At 40.1% G+C, this 23,197-nt stretch overlaps 1 protein-coding gene across 8 annotated transcripts in view; it reads right to left on the bottom strand.

Annotated features, from left to right (window-relative positions):
• The window catches only part of PAX5 (paired box 5), a 254,571-nt gene that overhangs the window by 211,571 nt on the left and 19,803 nt on the right, over positions 1-23,197 (bottom strand). Inside the window, exon 1 of one of the 8 annotated variants that reach the window (XM_083179787.1) lies at positions 1-630. This exon is cut by the window's left edge and continues 610 nt beyond it. The exons of the other annotated variants lie outside the window; for them this stretch is intronic. The gene's annotated coding sequence lies outside the window, so the exon portion shown is untranslated. Of the gene's footprint in view, positions 631-23,197 lie in introns of those variants that run through there. 8 annotated transcript variants of the gene reach the window in all.

Raw genomic sequence — 23,197 nt, 5'->3', positions numbered from 1 at the left:
TATATTTCTTTTATTTTGTTGGCTTATTTAAAGTCGATCAGGGACTCACGTTCTGTCCTATGGGGTTTTAGCTTTCTTAATAGCTGGAAAAATATCCAAGTTTGGTAAAAAAAAAAAGGAATTGAAGTAAAAAAATATTAAAATAAAGGGGGGCAATAAGAAAAAGGAAATCGTAGTTATTCACTGCTGCTGGAAAATCCTCTAAAGCCAAGAAGAGGAATGTTGAGATTCCTGTGAATGGGCAAAGAAAGACTCACGCGGGGAGCTGCTGTAGCTGGCAGAGGGGCAAGCCGGAGAGATGTGCCCCCTTCCGGTGCTCCTGGCTCACTGTAAAGTTTTCAGCAGGGCAAAGAGAAGGGGACGGGGTAATTTCTAGTGGAGGGAGGACCAGGGCAGATTTCCCTGTGCGCTGTGCAGCACTAGCAGCATCCCAGATGTGGTATAAGGCAATCTTGTATCATAGAAGCATGGCTGAGATGTGACTGGCCGGGGTCTCGCTGTCAGTACTCCCCCAGTAGCCGCTTAGGCTTCCATAGGAAAGCATAGGTATGTGCTGTGTCAGTGAATGCCTCTGGCGCTGCCCTCTGGCTATGGCTGCTCCCCCAGCGTAGCTGTGCCGCGTCTGCAGCCGCTTTCAGGACCCGTTTCATGTGGACAGCGCTCGGGGCTAAGCTGTGCCGGGAGAGGGCGGGGCTTAGTCCCGGGCGCCCTGTCAATCACCCGAGAGCTGTCATTCATAAAGGGGACTGGGGGAAGCGCTCTCTGGTGACTGGCTAAGAAACGAAGGCGTGAAGGGACCCTGTGTTGATTGGCTAATAGTCTACCAATAGAAGGATGAAAGGGGCCGCTCTGTAGAGCGTCACGTTCATTGACAAACGACTGGAAGTCTGGAGAAGTTGAGTACCAGCTTCTCACCCCCCCCCCCCATCCCTCTTCCGGGTGCACTGACCGGGGAGTAATGAGAATGGGAAGATATATGCCAAGTACACATTCACGCAGTTACGTCTTACACGGTCTTATCCCCATGTGCTCTCCTAACTCTGTCACTACTAATGGCAAGTGCGCTTCAGGGCAATGACATGCTCGCTGTAAGACAATAAAGGGTTAAATTCTACTCTCAAATTAGACCTATGTGGCCTCAAATCGTACTGCTCATAAATCCACCCTATTGTTTTTCTGTGGTGGTATTTGGTAACTAGGAACATTGTTATACTTTGCTTGCTATATAGTAATCCAACGTGCTTTATCAGCAGGAAGGCGATATAATTGCGTGTACAATAACATGGAATACGATGCATGATAATGCAGTAGTGTAGTAGAGGTATGATTTATACATATCTGTATGTCATATATGTATAGCACATATGTATATATGTATGTATGTTTAAATACCCTTTGGTTTAAATTGTACCCGTCACATATTCCACCTTTTTAAATGCTCCAATAAAAACATCAATTTAACAGAGTATGGAGTCACTACCATCCCATCTCTCAGGAAAATCTCTATATTTGCTTCAACACTGCATAATCCCAAATGTGGTTTTCCTGCTATGGTGAATTACAAATAAGTGCCTCTCAAAGTAGCAGCAATCTAAAATCCAAACCAAGCGTGGAAAACTTCAATACATTTTATCCTTTTCTTCACCATACAATAAATCCCCATGATACCAGTACTAGAATTTTTACGCAGTAAAGAAATGTAAGTGAATAAAATACAGATGGTCTGTCTTCATACTACCACTAATAAGTTGTGGTGGGCTTTTAAGATATAATCTCCATTAAAAAAAACAACAACAGGAAATTGTGACAATTAATTGTCCTATCATTAGTTTGCATATAAACACACATATATGTATATGATGTATATGTGTGCGTGTCTTTTTGTGTATGGGTGCGTGTGTTTTAAAATATATATGAGTACGATTATTTATATTTGTTCTCTACTTGTACAGTGTGTGTATACAAATATATATGTGTGTGTGTGTGTGTGTGTGTGTGTGTGTGTCTATGTATGTATGTATATATATATATATATATATATATATATATATATATATATATATATATATATATATATATATATAGTAGCTGGGTGGGTTTGCTGCAGCACAAACATACATTTCTAGTTTATCGTTAGTTTGCTAGATTGACTTTCTAACATTAAATTATATAACATAATCTTTACACTAACCCCAATTACAAAAATGTAATTCTAATTTTATGCAAATGTAATATTTCAATGCATTCATAGATATAATACACATAACACGTTTAGAAGGTTTAAATTGCTTGCATAGTTTTTAATCTACCAAATATGTATTAAATTTGCATCCCTATTTTCTGTATAAAATTTAAAAAAAATCCTCAATTCATTTAAAAACAAAACAGTGACCAAAAAAAAACAACAACCTTACGTCGAAAAAAAACAAAATCTATCGGATATACAGATTCCAGCCGCTCTCAGTGATGACGCAATAAATAACGTGATCATATTTATATGCCTTCTTAATAGTTTGCTTAAATCTTTTTAATGAACAATTATGGCTTCCATTCTCATAAAGATTAGACGTGTTCCGCTCAGAGCCAAATGTCGGTACTACTCTGTAGATCATTCCTAAATGTAACAGAAAATATAGCACCCACAATTATGTAATACAGCGTATTACATTCCCAACGAGCTGCGGATCTTTGCGCAGAACATTCAGGCAGCAAAACGTGTGGAATTGCTTTTAAAAACATACTAACGTGATTTAAAAAAATCGATATAATTAGATACAAAAAATATATATTTTGTTTTATTTAAATCCTTCCTTGTTTTTTTTTTTTTGGGGGGGGGGGGTAATAATTGCAAGGGAAATTACAGCTCTGCCATATGGGGACATTATATATTTTTTGCAATGCTAATCTTTTTAGTTTTGTGAAAGGGACCGATTGTTTTGCATTGCATGTTATTGTTTTTTAACTTGCCTTATATAAGATACAACGTGTGCAAAATGCAATTTGGGCAATTTATGAAATGTGAAGTCGAAGCAATAGATGTAACCTGTTCTCATTTTATAAACCGTAGCATATACTTTACAATACAGTACTTATAATGATCAGTGAAAATTCTCCGGGAAGATGGTAAGTGGCTGACTTATGGCAATTACTTACAGTATGTGGGTGGGTGTGGGGGTGTGTGTGTGTGTGTGTGTGTGTGTGTGTGTGTGTGTGTGTATATAAATATATATATATATATATATATATATACACACTCACAAACTTGTTTTCCACCTTCCACCAACAGATTGTATTATTACAGGAAACAGATTTCATATTACAGCAGGAAGACACACTGATGACTCATCTGGTAAGCCCCAACATCTCACAGTTCCTTTTACACGCCTAGAAATATTTTCCTGACAATAAATATCTGTAGTAGTTGTACTAGTACAGACTCTACATCTGTACAGCTATTGATTTATGAGTGGCACACGCGTGGGTTACAGTACCCCATGATCAGACATACAGCATGTCAATCCAGCACTCGGGGTTTATCATTAAATTACTAACTCTAACTAAAAGTTTAGCTACACAGTAACTGATGATTTTCTAATAAAATGAAATATTGACGAAATTATTCATAATACAAAATAAAATGTATTATTAACGCTTAGTTTTGGAAGTGTCGAAACCCATTTCTCCAGCGTAAAGCGGACCATGGAACCCACCTTTAGTAACATTAGATCTATTGTTTAATTGCAATTCTCTGTTTGGCAACACATAATATAATGATACAAAACCTCAGCGTGGGATCACAATCTAATCACAGGGTCCCGAATACGGATCAGCAGATAACCCCAGATCACAAACTTTAGGTGCTCACTTCTAATACAGCCAATCATTGAAATGCAGCTTTGATGTGGTATAGCTTATATATAGAATTCGTGCAACCAGCATAAACTGTAAGTATTTACCACAAAATGTACCATTTCCAAAATGTATTTAGGAGAAGATTGGGAGTAAAAGAGATTTACATTTAATTAAATAATAGCTATCATCTTGGAAAAATAGACAAAAACAGCCACACATTATTTGCTGTTATGGTATTAATCAAGATTAATCAATCTATAAATAAATGTAAACATCCATACCCTATGTGAAACCATATACAATTGTACTAAATTCAATAAGCAGACTTTACTACACCGTCCAAAAATTGTTATCAAATCCAAGTCAATACTATTGGTACCCTTGGGCTCCCCCTACTGGAAAGGGTATTATTTTGACACCAGTATAACTGATTATCCCTGTAACCTAAAGGTGACAACTTGTTTTTATTTTGCATTGTTTTGTATATCACTAATTACTATACCTTTTTCGTGGAAGAGGTATTAAGAGAAAATTTAGTTTTTAGGAGGTCTATGTGGTCACCTCTCAGTGTTTACAGGGAGAACACATATTTTGGATTAATGGTAATTTTTCATATTCAAAATGAAACATCCTGCATTATCCATTTGTGTACATGATTTATTTTTTCACCCATTGGAAATAAAATCTGCATCTAAAAAGTTATGAAAGATGCATGTGATTTCCTGCTTTATGCACACAGCACAATCACCACTACAGGAAGCACAGGGCAGAACAGACTAAACAATGGTAGAAGTTTCTTTAGAAATAACAAAAAAACAAAATACATATTGTGACATCTATGAATAAGTGATAGATAAAATGCAATGAAAATGTGATTGGCTATCTAAAAAGAGAACGCCCTATTTTATTAGGTGTGCGACTTGTTTAATTTTTTTAATCTTGTTAAAGAAATGAATGGCGAATGATAAAAAAAAAACTAGATATGTAATTTATCAAAGTCTTATTTTGGAAAATATGAATGTGATAAACATTAATAACGTACATTTGGGAAAAATTCTCTGAATATTTTGCCTTTTTTTAATAGTCACTTGCTATGTTATTTAGGAATACTGGCAAAATCCAAGTTAAGTGACTGTGTGCAAAAAATTAGATCATTTTTGTTTAGTTGTATTTTGCATCAGTTTATATGTTTAAAGAGGGTATTTATCAAAGCTTGTCAAGAGATACAATTGTGATTAAAAAAACAATAAACTCATGTTGTTTTCAAAAACTAACTGTAACATGTAAATTAGAAGCTGATTGGTTGGTACTTTATCTCTTACATTTTTATTTTTTGACAAGCTTTGATGAATACCTCCTTTAATATTAATTGTAATTATTCTATTCCTTTATTGTTTAGTAAGTAGTCAAAATTAATATTTATAGCAGTTTTTATTTTTATTTAAATCATAATACAAAGATATAGCATATATGAAATGTATAAATAAACAGCTTACTTCACGAAAACAAATGTGTCGAAATATATATTTTGTGGGAAGGGAAAATGATGCCTTTTCTATGCTGTTTCCATGCTAGTATATATGATACTTAATATATTGTACACAAAGTAAATTATTACTGGAGTGCATTTTTTGTATTGCCCATTTTTTTTGCATCTGGTTCAATTTCAGTTTAAATTTGCCTACTTAAGTCCAAGGCTATACATAGTGTTACAGAACTATTCATTGTCTCATGTAATTCTAGGAGCAGACGTTAGAGGGAGTTCATACCAAACTGTTCCTAGAAGGTCAAAGTAGTGAAGTCACAAAAGGCTTCTTCATTCATCTATTGCAGGGATGGGGAACCTTCAGCCCTTCAGCTGTCTTGGAAATACACATCCCAGCATGCCTTGTTACAGTTTTGCTATGTGGCCATGCTACAACTGTAGCAGGGCATGCTGGGATGTGTAGTTCCACAACTGCTGGAGGGCCGAAGGTTCCCCATCCCTGATCTATTGCATTGAACTAGAGGGCCCATACTAGGCCCCGGATTTTACGGATCTAAAAACACAAAATTAGTTTTTTCAATCCATGTTTTAGGATTTTATATGTTTTAAAAATTTCAGTTTAGGAATTTCTATATTCTATGAAAATAAAACAAAAACATGCAACCTCCCAATCTATGCCTTTATTACAGATATGTCCTGCTACTTCCTTGCAGCATTTACTCCTGTGATGGGCATGCATTGCGGGAGTGCTATGTCGCAGGAGGCCGCATCCATTCGCAGCCATTTCTTTCCCATAGAAGATAATGGAGTGTGGGAGTGTGCGTACACTTTCTTACCTGCAGATATGCAGATAGAGGCTTGCTGCTGGCAGTCGCTCTGCATATGCTCTGCAACAAGGCTGTTACAGGACACATCTGTATATATGAATTACATATCAAAACTACACATTCCACACCTTTCCATAGTAAATTTATAAGGATTCAACTTAACTAACAGAATTAGGTCTTTTTAGGGTTTAACAGTCATGATAGGTCATTTTAGGTACTCTATATGTCCCCCAGTGGGCCATAAAATATGAAATTAAATAAAAAAAAATTCAGAGTAACCAGAAAGATTAGAATATGTTAGGATCCTGGGCTTAGTGGTCATAACCACAAATCACTGCAATGTTGCTCAGGTTACAAATTAGTGTCCTGTAAATACACAATTCCTGAGACATTGGCCTATAAACCAACATGCTTCACCACAATTGCTCAATAATCTGCTCAATAAATACAACCATGAATATATATTTTTTTCTAGTGGCAATAAAAACAAATGTATCATTAAGAAATCTGCCAATTACTATGCATAAGTCAGAAATAAAAAATATAGGTATTACAAAAAGAGCATGGCATCCATGCTATTTCCCTGTCCATGGGTGGCAATGATGCTAACCAACCTGGATTTCAGCTTCCTCTGTGGCCTTTCTGCTTAGCAGTACCAACAATCTGGCTTGTAATTCTCAATGACGCAATAGGCAATTAAGGTCTGGTCAGTTTATCTTTAATTCACTTTGGTGTTTTGGTTACAGCTGGGTTTTTCTTAATAATCTGATTAGGAGTAGAATTAGCACAGGGTCTAGCTTGACACTATAATATTTTAACTGAAATCCCACCTCTAACCTGGGCCTTATTTGGTATTTTCGTAGTGCTCTTTGGCTGTAGGTGGCAGTGCCCAAGAGGCAATCCAAATCACTTTCCCTCACCCTGCCCCCCCCCCTCCTCCAGCACACACTTATCATTGCCCCACAGGAGCCAGGATTTGGCTGCAGTGCTCATTATTATTCATTACGACAGTGACAGTCGGGGAGTGTGTTTGACTATTTTACACTGAAGGAGCGGGCAGCAGATGTGGGCCTGCACTGTGCTTTAGTCAAATCAGTGAGAAAGAATAGTCTGTCTATAATATGCAGGCAAGAGCGGTCATCCACGCCAATCTAACTATCTGCTGTATCTGCTTCCTGTTTCCTTATTGTAATATAGACAGACACAGGGATATATATTCCTAGTCATTCTACTGCTTGGAGTAGCAACTGGCATGGTTCTCATATCCCTTATATAAACTTCAAAGAGCATTTACATTTCTAGCATTGGACACTTTAAAACACAATATTGCGACTTTAATAACTTTAATAATCATTAAACCTAATAAATGTATAAAATCAACTAACAAAGTTAAACCTTTGCATGATGAACATTAGGATTTTCTATGTTATTTTTATACAAGATTCCTTGCTGCCTGGTTAAACATAGTTCCCTACTATGTAAATCAGCACTGTTGCTGGGTCTTACTTGCTGCTGCCCATTGTGTGTCTTCAGGTTTGAAATCAGTGACCCTTAACCTTGTTTCCTGAAAGTAATGCAATAATCTATTACAAGCAATTACTGCAAAACAAATACTACTGTGACATAACAGCTAAAACGCTGCGGAACCCTTGTGGCACCATAAACATAAACAATAATAATAATTATATAGTCCCCCCAGTGGGTCACCAGATACAGGCATTTGTGAGCCCACTACTGTCCCATGTGGACCAACACAAAATCCTTTGTAGGCCCACCACCGCATGCAGCCAATTATGGCTCACCACATAAAGCCCTTTGTGGGCCAACACTTGCAGTCTTTATGGTTGATCTCAGATAGTTCTTTGCGGGCTGCTACACACAGTTTTGTAGACTTATTGTTATTTGTTTCTGAATTTACATTGATGTGAAGAGCAACCTAACTTTATTGGTTGGGTGTACTGCATATAATCCTCGTGAAAATACTGTTGATTCTTCAGTTACTGATAAATACATTCTGTTGAAGTGTCACAGAAAAAAAGTTTGGGTACTAATATCTGGGCGCCCAAGATTTCCATCATACGACATAGTTTTGGTCGCATCGCATGAGATCCGATTGCATGCGATCGCATGCGATGCGACCAAATTGGACCAGATTTTTAATTGTACAGGCACCCTGATGGGTGATTACTATGTTAAATGCACCCCATTGTTAACGCCACCCCCACTATCAATGGCCACCCGAAGCATGGTGAGCACCGCGAGCCCGCGAGGGGCGGCGGTACGTGTCCTCCGACCTTTTTATACCCTCACTATCCACGTCGGCATGGAGTTGATTCTAAATGGTGTGGCGAGCACAGCAAGCCACCGAGCCCGAAGCGTGGCAAACGCATGCAGATTACTTCACATGTAATCCGTGTCCCCTCGCGGGGCTCGCTGCGCTCACCGTGCTTCGGGCTCGGTGGCTCGCTGCGCTCATCACACTATCTAAAATCAACTCCACGCCAACATGGATAGTTGGGGTATGAAAAGGTCGGAGGACGCCCGGGTGGGCGTTGATAGTGGGGTTGGTGTTAACAATGGGGGTGCATTTAACATAGTAATCACCCATCAGGGTGCCTGTATAATTTAATATCGCATCGCATGCCTTTTGTAATGGCATGCGATGCGATATTTTATCGCACAGTGCGGGTCTGTGCGCCCGGAAATCGGGTCCCATCGCATACCTTAATTAGTGGTATGCGATGCGATGGGCGATCAGATAATACACAAGTACCAAAGTTTGTAGTGAACAAACACTTATAGTGTGTACATATGGTACAATTTAGCCTATGATCTTGACTATATAGTCAAAATCGCATCGGAATTGCATATAGATCGCACAGGTTTATTTAACAGGTGGTTCCGATGTGCACTACCACACAGTACAATGGAAGCCAGATAGACAGGGCTGCATTGACTATATAGTACAGATCTGTAGATATTGTCAAAATTGCTGTTGTGTCTTCTGGCTTGCCGTGCGATTCGATCGCATCGGGATCAAATAGCACGGCTGTCAACCATGTGTACACACTATTACAAAAAAAATACAGTTTGTATTTATTTTGAACCTATCCCAAATACAACACAAGATGCAGTTATTTATTTATTCATTTATTTATTTTCGTTCTGCTAAAATGAGTCTAATTAACAAAGTAGATCTTTTTTTCAAAATTTATCTTATGGATCTTTTACATTATACCAATTCTTAACATAATACCAATTCTAAACAATATTCCTGTCTGTAATACATTCTTCTTTTAATGACTTTTAATGTTATCATTACAATATGAAGACATTAAGAAAAACAATGTGTAAAAAATTATGTTAAGAATAATAATTGCTTTATTAACTATCAGAATACCAGAGGTTTAGAAACATTGTGTAACTAGCAAATTCTGTAAATTTTTAAAGGTTTTTAATATAAATTCATTTTGGTCTTATTCTCTGAACATACTAAGAGGCATATCTTTTAACATAATGTGCTGTAACCAATAGCAATCAGATATCCTATTTGTATTGCGGTATATCCAGATTATTGAATGATTTTATATTATCGTCTGATATGCGTTACATCACCTTTAGTTAACAGTATTTTGCTAAATAAAGCGGTAAAGCGTATATTTGTAATTTCACTTCAACTGAAAATAGACATCTTAAAGTCTATTGTCATAAGAAGACCAATTAAAAAAGTGTTGTCATTGTTAAAGTAAAAATAAAAAAATGTTTTTGTTGCTTTGTGAATATTAAACCTATATACTATAAAAACACATTAGTAAATATAGAGAATTGCTTTTAAATAATAAGCAATTGCCATTATCAATTATTTTGGGCACAGTAATTCAAATTTTTACTTTTTATTTAATGTGATCATTCGTTATAATTTATAAAAGACAGGGATGTAGAATGTATCTAAGTAAGTAGCTGTTCTATTTAGAGAGCATTTTGATTGATTACTATGAATTATATTGACTGAATAAGTATGTGTTAAGTCTACTTTTCAGATGTTAAAAAAAAATGTTTTTTTTTCCATATTTATCATCATTTAGAACTGTCCAAAGATGATTTTGTCTGTTTCTTTTAAAGATCATTTAGTTTTTCTTTGTTTAATAAAAAGAAAACTTTAATGAATTTAGGGCAGGTTAACTAGGTATTTAGAATGCAGTAAGATCATGTCATTATGAGTTACTATAGTGTCTAATTATTAAATGTATCATCAAGGGAGAAACCAATGATCTAAATATTTGCATCAAGAAACTTAGCTTTTTAAAAAAGAATGAAATTTACATATTTTGCTTCCCCCACAGCATGTCGCCAGAGACAGATGTCTCGCTTTTCCTCATTATCAGGGCTCCCATAATTTTGAAGTTTCAAAACAGAAAACTAGAACACAGACCCAGATTTACATTTTCTGCCCCTAAGGCCAATATTTTGGTGCCGCCTACCTATAACCCAGTACTCTCTCTACAGTGCCAAACCCTATTGCATCCCATCTGTATAAAAATAATACATACTGTAGAAATGATTCAACCCTAATTAAACCAATGCAAAAAAATTTATATTGTATAACCATAATACATTTTCATATAGAAAATAAAAGCAAAGTAATGAAAAGTGAGGGCCAAACCTGCACCTACACCAATCTTAGCCGGGACATAACAGGAACATATGGGCCAACCAGAACACCCATGTGACATAACCCTCCATCTAGAGGAAAATCAGCAATGAAGTCCATATACAGGTTATATATCTTTTTTAATAAGTAAAATATTTAGATGTTTTAATAAAAAAGCTTTTGTTGTTTCAACAGAGTTTGTGAAGTGATGGCACTGTGCGTTCACTTCACATTGTCACTCTTCCCATGCATAATAAATGATATCCCTTTTTCATCTAAAACCCAGGAGAGATCCAGATTCAAGCCTTGCCACAGCATCTTGAAACTCTGCAAGGCTGAAATGGTTGTTGCCAGTGTATTACCAAGTTATTCTCAGGATTACCCGGCAATAACCCAGGTGTTATTGAGGCAGTGGAAAAGGTGTGTTAGATGCAATATACTGCAGGGTAGATGTATGAAACATTGAAAAAAGATAAAGGGGGTGATGCTAATTCAATTGGTCCCCTGCGCATTGGCACATGGGACCAATTTGTAGCGGCTGTGCATATGCATAGTCATTTACGTTCATGTGCAGCCACGGTGTGCGAGCGGCCATGGTGAATAGATTATTTGCCAGGCGCTCGCAAACAACAATGAAGCTGGGGGTGGTGGGCCGGGGGATTCACCCATGGGAACGACCAGCGTTTCATGGGCGTTCCCATGAAAATGCTGGGTGTTCCCATAATTCCCTGATGACGCGGATGCGGGGGGGGGGTAGGAAGCTGACGTCAGCAGATGTCAGCTGCCCGCCTGCTTCCCACAAGGGCACAAAAAGGTTTGAGCGCTGATTGGATTTTTGCACTGCAGCAGTTCCCAATAAGGGGGATTACCAAAACCCCTTTTTGCTCGAAAGACCAGAAGAAAATAAAATGTAATGGGACTGCGCTTTGCAAAAATAGAAAACAATTTATTTAAAACATCAAATATATTTTTTTAAAACTTTTTCATCATAATAGTGGCCACTGTGACAGACATGACAGACAAACACATAACATTTATATACTCTCTCACAACACTTGTTAGTTAGTTTGTGTTAGTCCATGCATAAACCGGTTATTATGCTTTCAGATTTTTCCAAACTGTTTTAGTAAACAAAGAGTCTGCCACTCATGTGCACATGGTTATTGGTTAAAGACTCACTCTTGTTGTATCGCTTGGTACTTGACACATGGGGATCCAGCTCTTTGGCACCTGGGTACCTGTTCTGACCAGTTCTTCAGCAGATCACTGCGGTCGGATTTTAGAAGCGTGCTGTGCTCCCTCCAGGTATGTCATCAGTAGCCACGAGTGTCCTTGTATCCCTTGTGGCTACTGATGACATACCTGGAGGGAGCACAGCACGCTTCTAAAATCCGACCGCAGTGATCTGCTGAAGAACTGGTCAGAACAGGTACCCAGGTGCCAAAGAGCTGGATCCCCATGTGTCAAGTACCAAGCGATACAACAAGAGTGAGTCTTTAACCAATAACCATGTGCACATGAGTGGCAGACTCTTTGTTTACTAAAACAGTTTGGAAAAATCTGAAAGCATAATAACCGGTTTATGCATGGACTAACACAAACTAACTAACAAGTGTTGTGAGAGAGTATATAAATGTTATGTGTTTGTCTGTCATGTCTGTCACAGTGGCCACTATTATGATGAAAAAGTTTTAAAAAAATATATTTGATGTTTTAAATAAATTGTTTTCTATTTTTGCAAAGCGCAGTCCCATTACATTTTATTTCCCACAAGGGCGCCCGCAGATCTGAGACACCACAAAGGTGTCTCAGATCTGCGAGCGCTGGAGAAAGCAATCGATGGTCGGAGACATCGAATGATTTCTTCCCCGCACCCAAGGCTGCAAATGGATGTTTTTGCAAAACATCCATTTGCAGCAAGGGGGGCGGGTGGCTGTGTGGGCGGCGTCTGGTGGACTTGCAAGGCTTTAAAAATTCGCAGACTTGCAAGTCAAACAGAATAACTTCCAAAGTATCAACCAATGAGTTTCTGTCATGTAAACACAGCATGCAATATAACAAGTAGAAGCCGATTGGTAGGTACTTTGTGGATATGTACTAAGACAGAGCGAGAAAAAATGGAGAGAGACCAGACAATCAGCTCCTAGAAGCCAGGTTACAGGCTGTGTTTAGAAAATGCCTCAGTGATATCTAATGAAATCATCTATTTTGTAAGGCCAGGCCACAGTGTATACTTATTTATATACCTGGCAAATTATGATGCATATAACTTAAATAATTTAATTTAAACAAAGGCAGAAATGCAAGCTTAGTTGCTATCCTTACTTGCAAGAGAACATTCACAATTTCTTGTTTTGCAATATTTCACAGTGTTCTTTAAATAGTAATTATCTAATTTGTTTCTCACTGCTCCAAAATGAAATTTTTAAATATCTTATCTTTTTTCCATTTATCCAACCCCAGTTTATTTTAATACCAGATATGATGGTCACAATGTGATGCTCTTCAGCTTAGTACATTGATCCTGAGAAGGTTCTCTGTATAATAACTTAAGGCTAAAAAGAATACTCACAAAGTACACTATTATGTGCAATTATTATTTTTTTAAATAAAACTATCGTAGATATAGGTAAGAATTCACAATATAAAATTTGGAAGTAGCCTCTGTTCCTACTTATCAAGCCACATTATTACTGCACATTATTACATATTATCTAATGTGACACCTGTGTAAATACTGTACATTTATGATTACTTTTGTTGTCTGAATCAAGACTTGTATATGTTTGTGCTTTTTATGTTCGTATATAAATTTGTGACTGCTGCTTCAAATAGTCATTGAGCGGAAGATTCTCTAAACTAAAAATGCCGTAAAAACCCTGTTATCGGGTTTTTTTACTGCATTTTGGGATGCTCTAAGCATCCCCCGCCAGGTTATCGCGACGGGGGGCATCGCTAGAAAATTCTGGCGATGCCCCATAGAAGCCTATGGGCTCCTAACGCGACCCACCGCCACCCCGCACCGACCCACAATATGTTTTCTAGCATGGCCTAGTCAACCACTGCAAATTTGATTGCAGTTGGTGAGGCTACAGTGTCTTTAGCGAGCCACTCAGTAAAAGCCACTCCAATGGTACGGACAACATGCAATCCATGTTTCTGATGCTCCTGCTTATGCACGTTAGCAACAGACGTGAGATGCTCTTAGTGGACACATCTGTGCACAAGCATGATTAGCGAGTACCTATCAAGTTAAATTGCCATTGATTGTATGCTTTCAAACTGGGCCTTCCTACCTCTATTCCTGTCTGCTGTGCTGTTTAAAAAACTGTTAATAAATATACAATAACTGTACATGCATCTGTGTGCACATGCGTGTCAGGCTCCAAATTTAAAGGCACTGTTCCATATGTTGAAAACAAAACAAATATACCACTTTTTCCTTATCAGTCCCATATCACCTAAATCTACACTGTCAATGTAAAATCATAACTCATCCACCCCCAGTTCCAGCAACCAGAGCCGGCCCTAGGAGTCCAGCAGAAAAGCTTACACTCAGTGACTTTCTGCAGCCAACCCAAGCATCAATATCTGCACAGTCCAAGCCAAGTGAGTACTGTGCAGGGGGTGGGATTGGGTGGCATATGAGTAAGCAGCATTACTGTGTGGCATTATGGGACTGATTCTGGATAACATGTAGTGATCTGGATTTGGCCCCTGCCCCGATGGTCTGGGTTTGTGCATGTGCATTTCTGTGCATGTGCAAACCCTGACTGCGAATGGCTGCTGGGAGTTGCTCAGTCGCCGGGCAGTTCGCAGAGGGAAAAGAAGAATGGGGCTGATGGGGCGATGGTGACGCTGGGCCATAGGAACTCCTAGCGTTTTCTGGGAGTCCCAATAAAAATGCTGGCCATTACCATGGGTATGCGGGCATGCAGTTGACATAACATGACATCAGCCGCACACCCTGTCTTCGTCCCGGTGGCCATCCCGGTGGCCGCAAATATAAGTTAGTTGAGACTTATATTTGCGAAAGCAGGAGAAATCAATCGTTGGTCGGCGACCATCAAATTATTTCTCATGCAACGGCGGCATGTTACACATCTCCTCGCATGGTTTCAAGGGGAAACAGCAGTGGGGAGGTGGAATTTTAGCTGCTTAGCGAGTCAATCAGAATCACCCCCTATTTGTATAAGGATATTACTAATGTGTGGCATAATGTTCAAGGGGAATTACTATTTGGCATTATATGTATAAGGGCATTAATAATGTGTTGCATAATGTGTATTACAGTGTGACATTATGGGGGAAATTTACTAAGAATACGAATACAAAAAATTGTATTCGTATTCTTACTACGAATGAATACGACTGCATACGGCTGTTTCAGCCGTATGCAAAGTCGTGTTCCGAAGGGGAATTTACAAAGCAGTCAAAAAAGCAGCGCCTCTCCTCAGTCCAATTCCAGCAGCTCCCCGCATCGGACTGAGGAGAGGCGCAGAGATCTTTCATCTTCCGCGTCTCTCCTCTGAATGATTCTATTGGCCGCCTAGCGGCCAATCAGGAGCCGACTTTCTCGGCTCCTGATTGGCCGCTAGGCAGCCAATAGAATCATTCAGAGGAGAGGCGCGGAAGATGAAAGATCTCTGCGCCTCTCCTCAGTCCGATGCGGGGAGCTGCCGGAATCGCCGGCATGTGCTAGAAGACCAGGACTACGTCGGATCAAGAGGACAGATCTTCGCAGGAGGACCTGGGTGAGTTGGATTTCCTTCCACAGGTCCCCCCATGGATTTCTTCGGACCCGGACGCCGACACAGACGCCACCGACATGGAGCCGAACACTGACATGGAGCCGGACCAGGACCAGGACACCAGACCAAGACCCATGGACCTACCTACGGGCTCAAGATAGGTAAGTATCAGTATGTATGGGCTTTGGATGTATTAAAGTTTTATTTTTATTGTGTGTCAGTGTGTGTTTATTTGACTATTTTTATTAGTGTGGAACTACAAGTGCCAGCAGGCCCTTTAATGCCCCGCATGCTGGGACTTGTGGTTCTCCAAGTCCCAGCTTGCGGGGGTGTTTGCTGGGACTCATAGTTCCACAGTATTAAACAATAGTTTTATCTTTCTTTTACACTGAAATCAGCCCGGTGACCACCGCACAGGGTCACCGGGGACAGCACCAGGCTTCAGCCTGGTCAGGTAAGTCCTGGAGGGGGGGACCCCTTTATTGGGGGGGTCCCCACTCCCCCAGGGCCCCTGGCCATGCTGACTGGTCAGTAGGGTGATGTTTTGGCTGCGGGACTTTATATAATAAGTGTCCACCCGGCTGTGACATTACCCTGCTGGCTGGTTTGACCTGGAGCTGGTTCTTAAAATACGGGGTGCCCCTAGTCATTTTTGTCCCCCATATTTTGGGAACCAGCCCCGGACCTGGAGCCTGGCGCTGGTTGTTAAAAATCGGGGAACCCCTATTTGTTGGGATTCCTGATTTTTTATTACCGGCCCGGCTCTTTCAGCCTGGTGCTGGTTACAGCTGTGGGGGGGGACCCCACGCTGTTTTTTTTAATTTTTTATTTATTTCTCTATTTTTTACACTGAAGCATGCACGGATCCGACTGATAAAATGTATTTTCCTGCCGTATATTCGCGGCCGTTTTACACTAATTAGCGGCCGTATTTTCAATATGGCCACTTAGTAAATCAGGAAACCACCAATCTTTTGAATGGTGATTCCTGGTGTATTCTATCGATGGTGTATTCATTTGTATTTGTAAATACAAATACGAATGTCCCATCAATATGAATACGAAAATTCGTATTTTTGGCATAGTAAATGCCAAAAGTACGTACACACCCCAAAAAAATTGTATTTTCGTATGAAAATACGATTTTTTTTCCACAAATTTTTGTTAGTAAATTTCCCCCTATGTGTATAAGTTGCATTACTGTGTGGCAGGGACATAACTAGAACCTTTTGTGCACCACAGCAAAATTTTCACAGGGCACTCACACACACACCATCATTGTCATTACAATACCTCTTACAAGGGCTGTGGGACAGGGGTGGTGTTGCAGGCTCAGGAGGGAGCATGCTATCACCTGCAGGGGCAGGGAGGGGTTGGGGGGTTGGCTGCACAGGGGGAGCAGAGTGTGACCTGTAGGGCTCCCTTTATACTGCAAGGAAGGATTCTAGGACACGTGGGCACGAGTTTAGATTAGAAGAAAGAAGATTTCATTCCCTTAGAAGGAAAAATGTATTTACGGTCAGGGCAGCAAACTATGGAACTCTCTTCCTAGTGAAGTGGTGTCGGCTGACACAATAAATAAGTTTAAAATAAGGTTGGACAAACATTTATTGGTTAAAAACATCCAGTAGTACAACTAAGAATCATAATCTGTCTTTAAAAATATCAGAGTACACTACATATAAGAAGGGATAAGCTATTAAAACCTAGGTTGAACTCGATGGACGCAAGTCTTTATTCAGCCTTATCTACTATGTATCTATGTAACTATGGTGTGTGGTCGAAGTCACAGGAGGGAGCAGGGGGGTAGACTATCACCTGTAGGGGTGGGGGGCAGGGGTCCGCAGGCATAGGAGGGAGCAGAGGATAGGCTGTAACCTGCAGGGGAGGGAGTGGTGGCACAGTAGGGAGCAGGGGGGTAGTCTTTCACCTGTAGTGGGTGGGTGCAGGGGTCCACAGGCTTATGAGGGTGAAGGGGATAGACTATAACCTGCAGGGGAGGGAGTGTTGGTACAGGAGGGAGCAGAGTGTCACCTCCAAGGGGAGGGGTGGAGTGTTGCAGGCACAGGAGGGTAGACTGTCATCTGCAGGGGTGAGGGGGGGTCCACAGGCACAGAACAGGGCAGGTGGCAGGATGTCACTTGCAGTGCCAGGGTGGTGGGCAGACAGGCTGTCAGCTGCAGGGGCGAGGGAGAATCGCAGGCTGACACTTGACTGTAGGGGGTCACGGTATACCAACAGGTTACCTGTTTGTGGTCACTGCACTGGGTGTGTGCAGCCAGTGGCCCTCTGGGCCCATGCTGCGCTGCCTGGTAAAAGGTGCAGGGGCGCAGTGCTGACTAACCCTCCCTCCGTCGACTCACCCTACCTCCATGCACAGCAAAAGAAGCCACTGCGCCCCTGCACCTTTTACCAGGCAGCGCAGCATGGGCCCAGAGGGCCACTGGCTGCACACACCCAGTGCAGTGACCACAAGTGAAGGAGTTGCCAGGCACCATTGCCGCTGGTCACAAAATCTCAGCGAGCATTGGCAGTTGTGAAAGGCAGCTGCAGAACCCTCTAGTGTGGTGCACTGTGCAGACTGCCTTTCTTTTCACTAAAATTACTGTGGCGGCGGCGGCATCACAGTTATCTTTTTTTTTTTTAAAGAAAAAGGGTGCATGGGATTGCCTGCTGGGCCCCTACCATGCCAGGCCGAAGTGCACCAAAGCAGTTACACCCCATGCACCCTCTATTGTTACGCTACTGCTGTGAGGTATATTGTATATAAAGGTCACTACTGTGAATAATATGGTTTGGTATAATGTAAATAAGGAGCAACATTATGTGGTGTAATGTGAATAGGAACAATGGGTCAGAACTAGAGATGGTGCTAGGGGGCACCAACCAACATCTTGCCTAGGGCATCAAATTAGCTATGGACAGCTCTGCCGGTAACAGGGGGCAAAGAAATCACTTGTGCCAGGCCCCGAGATTCTGGGGACATTAAGAGACACAAGGGATGGATTAGAAGCAGAAAAATAGGCTGAAAGGCTCTGTGAGAGGCTGAAATACACAGGGAGAGGTTGAGAGGCACGGGGAGTTGTGGGGTCGATAGTCACAGGGGAGGCTATGAAACACACAGGGGAAAGTTGAAAGACAGGAGGGCGGTGATGCTGAGAGATACAGGGGGTGATGAGACTGAGAGACAAGGGAATGGTGATGCTGAGAGACACATGGAGGGAAATTAGGCTGAAAACAGGTGAGATGAGTCAGTGGATGGCTGATGATTGAGAGAAACAGGGGTGAGACACACAGGGATGGTGCTGGAAAGACACAGGCAAGGATGAGGCTGGAGTGATCCCGTATCTCTCAAGGATCAGGCTAGAGAGACATGGGTGAATCTATAGAGAGATAGGGTGATGAGCCAATGGCCAATAGGACTGTACCTACCAGGGAGGGATAGTCGCCCCTAAAAACATGAATGTGTATCATGTCCCAAGATTTCTGTTGCCAGGCCTGTCCACACACCTAAAGGACAACTCTCGTCATGAACTCAGTTACTTAATGACAGAACTATGTAACAGAATGCTTCTATGTGGAACAATACATATAGAATTGTGTTATGTAATGTATGTTTCCACATAGTCCACAGTACTCTACATACAGACTTTAGCATTGGGGAAACCTCAAGTTGTTTAGAATAACAATAAAAAAATAAAAAAAAGCAATACTTTTTTATATTATTAAGCTACAATTCATATATTGAGCAGCATTCACTGATATACAGTATTCTTTATCAAGAGACAAATTCCATTTGCTTTTCTCTCTACACAGTCCAAAGTTTTGCTGTACTTTAAACAGCATTTTGTACATAGGGTTCCCATGAATGTGTTTATTTACCAAAGATAAGCAAGTGTGCTTTGTGCTGATAGCATTCACAATGTGTTTTTCATTTAAAGCTCATATTTTTTAAGTACAGGGTGTAAAATTATGCATGGACAGTCTGTCAGTAACAGTATCTAATGATTGATAACTTAATGTGTGAATGTACAAGGAAGAAAATAACATCTCAAACAGGAAGTTTTTGCTTAAAAGTAGTAACAGTTATGAATGAATTCATATTATGGAAGAGACAATGATGCGGATAAATAAAAATATTGTAATATCTACTTATTGGGCCTCATTCAGACCTGATTGCAGGACAAATTTGTTCTCAAAATGGGCAAAACTATGTTCACTGCAGGTGGGGCAGATGTAACATGTGCAGAGAGAGTTAGATTTAGGTGAGCTATTTTGTTTCTGTCTGCTTTATTTTTAAAGTGCACTTTAGATTTCAGTCTTAGAATCCAACACAATTCACAGCGCAACAATTTTAACCCATGATTGCCCCCTCTAGATATATATATATAGATCTAGATATATATAATACATATATATTGAGTCCACTGGACTGGCACTCTCCACAAACCAACAATGAGCTTGCCTAGATGCCCTTCCCAAAATGTGGTGGCACTCCAAGGATTTCTTACTCCAAATTAAAATGCCAACGATTCAATTATTTATTTATATTTTTCTTCAGGGATAAAGAATTATATCCCTGACAAAAAAATATGAATATATATTTGAAGTGTAGTAAGAAATCCTTGGAGTGTTACTGGAAGATAGAGGAGTAGGCCCAGAAGCAGGAGGCTACACATGTACCTCCTCCTCTCTTAAAATACCCCTGATATATAGACACATGGCTGGACATTAGGGAAGGGTGTTTTAGTGACCTTTGTATAAAGCTAGAACTTATCTCGTTTACTTCACTCATAATCTTAGACCCCAAGGCGATCTCAATTTTATTACTTCTAATTGTATATTTTACAATTTTCCTTCACGTTCTCTTAATTTGCAGTTTATACAATTATTGCCTTTCAATTCTGCCTTTGCAAGTTTTTGTCATTGGAAAGTGTGCCAACACAGATCTCAAAAATTTGTTGCCAACTTCCTTCTTTCTGTAGCTATTTTTGTTTCCTTGATAAACATAAATTTCCCTCTTTGCTATTGAAAATTACAGTCAGGTCCAGAAATATTGGGACATGGACACACTTCTCATATTTTGGGCTCTATACACCACCAAAATGAATTTGAAATGAACCAAACAATATGTGCTTTAACTGCAGACTTCCAGCTTTAATTTGAGGGTATTTACATCTAAATCAGGTGAACAGTGTAGGAATTACAATCGTTTCTATAAGTGTTCCCACTTTTTAAGGGACCAAAAGTAATGGGACAATCGACTAAAAAGCTATTTCATGGACAGGTGTGGGCTATTCATCAATTAAGCAGGTAAAAGGTCTGGAGTTGATTCCAGGTATGATATTTGCATTTGGAATCTGCCATCATTAGGCTGAAAACTCAAAACAAACCCATCAGAGAGATAGCAAAAACATTAGGTGTGGCCAAATCAACAGTTTGAAACATTTTTAAAAAGAAAGAATGCACCGGAGAGCTCAGCAACACCAAAAGACCCGGAAGAACACGGAAAACAGCTGTGGTGGATGACAGAAGAAATACTTCCCTGGTCAAGAAAAAGCCTTTCACAACAGTTGGCCAGATCAAGAACACTCTCCAGGAGATAGGTGTATATGTGTCAAAGTCAACAATCAAGAGAAGATTTCACAAGAGTGAATATAAAGAGTTCACCACAAGATGTAAACCAGTGGTGAGCCTCAAAAAAGAGTTTGCCAAACAACAACTAAAAAAGCCTTTACAGTTCTGGAACAACATCCTATGGACAGATGAGACAAAGATCAACTTGTACCAGAGTGATAGGAAGAGAAGAGTATGGAGAATGAAAGGAACTGCTCATGATCCAAAACATACCACCTCACCAGTAAAGCATGGTGGTGGTAGTGTCAAGGCGTACGCATGTATGGCTGCCAATGGAACTGGTTTTCTTTTATTTATTGATAATGTGAAAGCAGCAGGATGAATTCTGAAGTGTTTCGGGCAATATTAACTGCTCATATTCAGTCAATTGCTTCAGAACTTATTGGACGGCACTTCACAGTGCAGATGGACAATGACTGGAAGCATACTGCAAAAGCAACCAAAGATTTTAAGGCAAATGATTGGAATGTTATGCAATGGCCAAGTCAATCACTTGCAGTGGTGTAGCTAGGTGCCACGGCGCCCAGAGCAAGGGCATGCTTCGCGGGCACATCCCCCCCCCCCCATTTAAACATAGAAACATAGAATTTGACGGCAGATAAGAACCACTTGGCCCATCTAGTCTGCCCCTTTTTTAAACATGTTACCTCAAACCATATATGATCCTTATTTTTTTGTAAGGATATCAATATGCCTATCCCAAGCATGTTTAAATTGTACTATTGTATTTGCCTCTACCACCTCTGATGGGAGGCTATTCCACTTATCTACTACTCTTTCTGTGAAGTAATTCTTCCTCAAATTTCCCCTGAATCTTCCTCCCTCTAGTTTCAGTGCATGTCCTCGTGTTCTGCTGCTCCTCTTCCTGTGAAGAATGTCTCCCACCTGTACCTTGTTAAAACCCTTGCTATATTTGAAAGTTTCTATCATGTCCCCCCTTTCCCTTCTCTGCTCTAAAGTATACATATTAAGATATTTTAGTCTTTCCTGGTACGTTTTGTGATGTAGGCCATGCACCATTTTAGTTACCCTTCTTTGTACAGTCTCTAATGTATTTATATCCTTCTGGAGATATGGCCTCCAGAACTGAACACAATACTCTAGATGAGGTCGTACCAATGACCTATACAGTGGCATTATTACTTCTTTCTTTCTACTGCTGATACCTCTCCCTATGCAACCAAGCATCTGACTTGCCTTCTTCATTGCTTTGTTACATTGCCTACCTGCCTTTAAGTCCCCTGAAATGGTGACACCTAGATCCCTTTCTTCCTCAGTAGTTTCCATTATAGTGCCATTTATACTATATTTAGTCTTTGGATTTTTGCAACCCAAGTGCATGATTTTGCATTGGCATTAAACTGTAGTTGCCATGCTCTTGACCATTCCTCTAATCTACCTAGATCATCAATCATTTGTTTTACCCCTCCTGGTGTGTCTACCCTGTTGCATACCTTTGTGTCATCTGCAAAAAGGCACATTTTACCCTCAATTCCATTTGCAATATCACCAATAAAGATATTAAAAAGCACTGGTCCAAGTACAGATCCCTGGGGTACTCCACTTGTAACCTTTCCCTCCTTTGACTGTACTCCGTTTACTACAACTCTCTGTTTTCTGTCCTGTAACCATGCTCTTATCCATTCAACTATCTTAGAATCCAATCCCAAGCTTTCAAGTTTATTTAACAGTCTGCGATGTGGGACAGTGTCAAAAGCCTTACTAAAGTCTAGATAAGCTACATCTACAGCCCCACCTTGATCTATTACTTTAGTCACCCAGTCAAAAAAGTCAATAAGATTTGTTTGACATGATCTTCCCCCAGTAAACCCATGCTGTTTTGGATCCTGTAAATTGCTGGTTTTGAGATATTCTACAACTCTTTCTTTTAAGAGTGTTTCCATCAATTTCCCTACTACTGATGTAAGGCTCACTGGTCGATAGTTGCTTACCTCTTCTTTGCTTCCACTTTTGTGCAGTGGGACTACATTCG

The sequence above is a fragment of the Crinia signifera genome, chromosome 1 (genome assembly GCF_055691185.1).
Source record: "Crinia signifera chromosome 1, ASM5569118v1, whole genome shotgun sequence".
Classification (NCBI taxonomy): Eukaryota; Metazoa; Chordata; class Amphibia; order Anura; family Myobatrachidae; genus Crinia; species Crinia signifera.
This window is presented reverse-complemented; position numbering and strand designations above follow the sequence as displayed.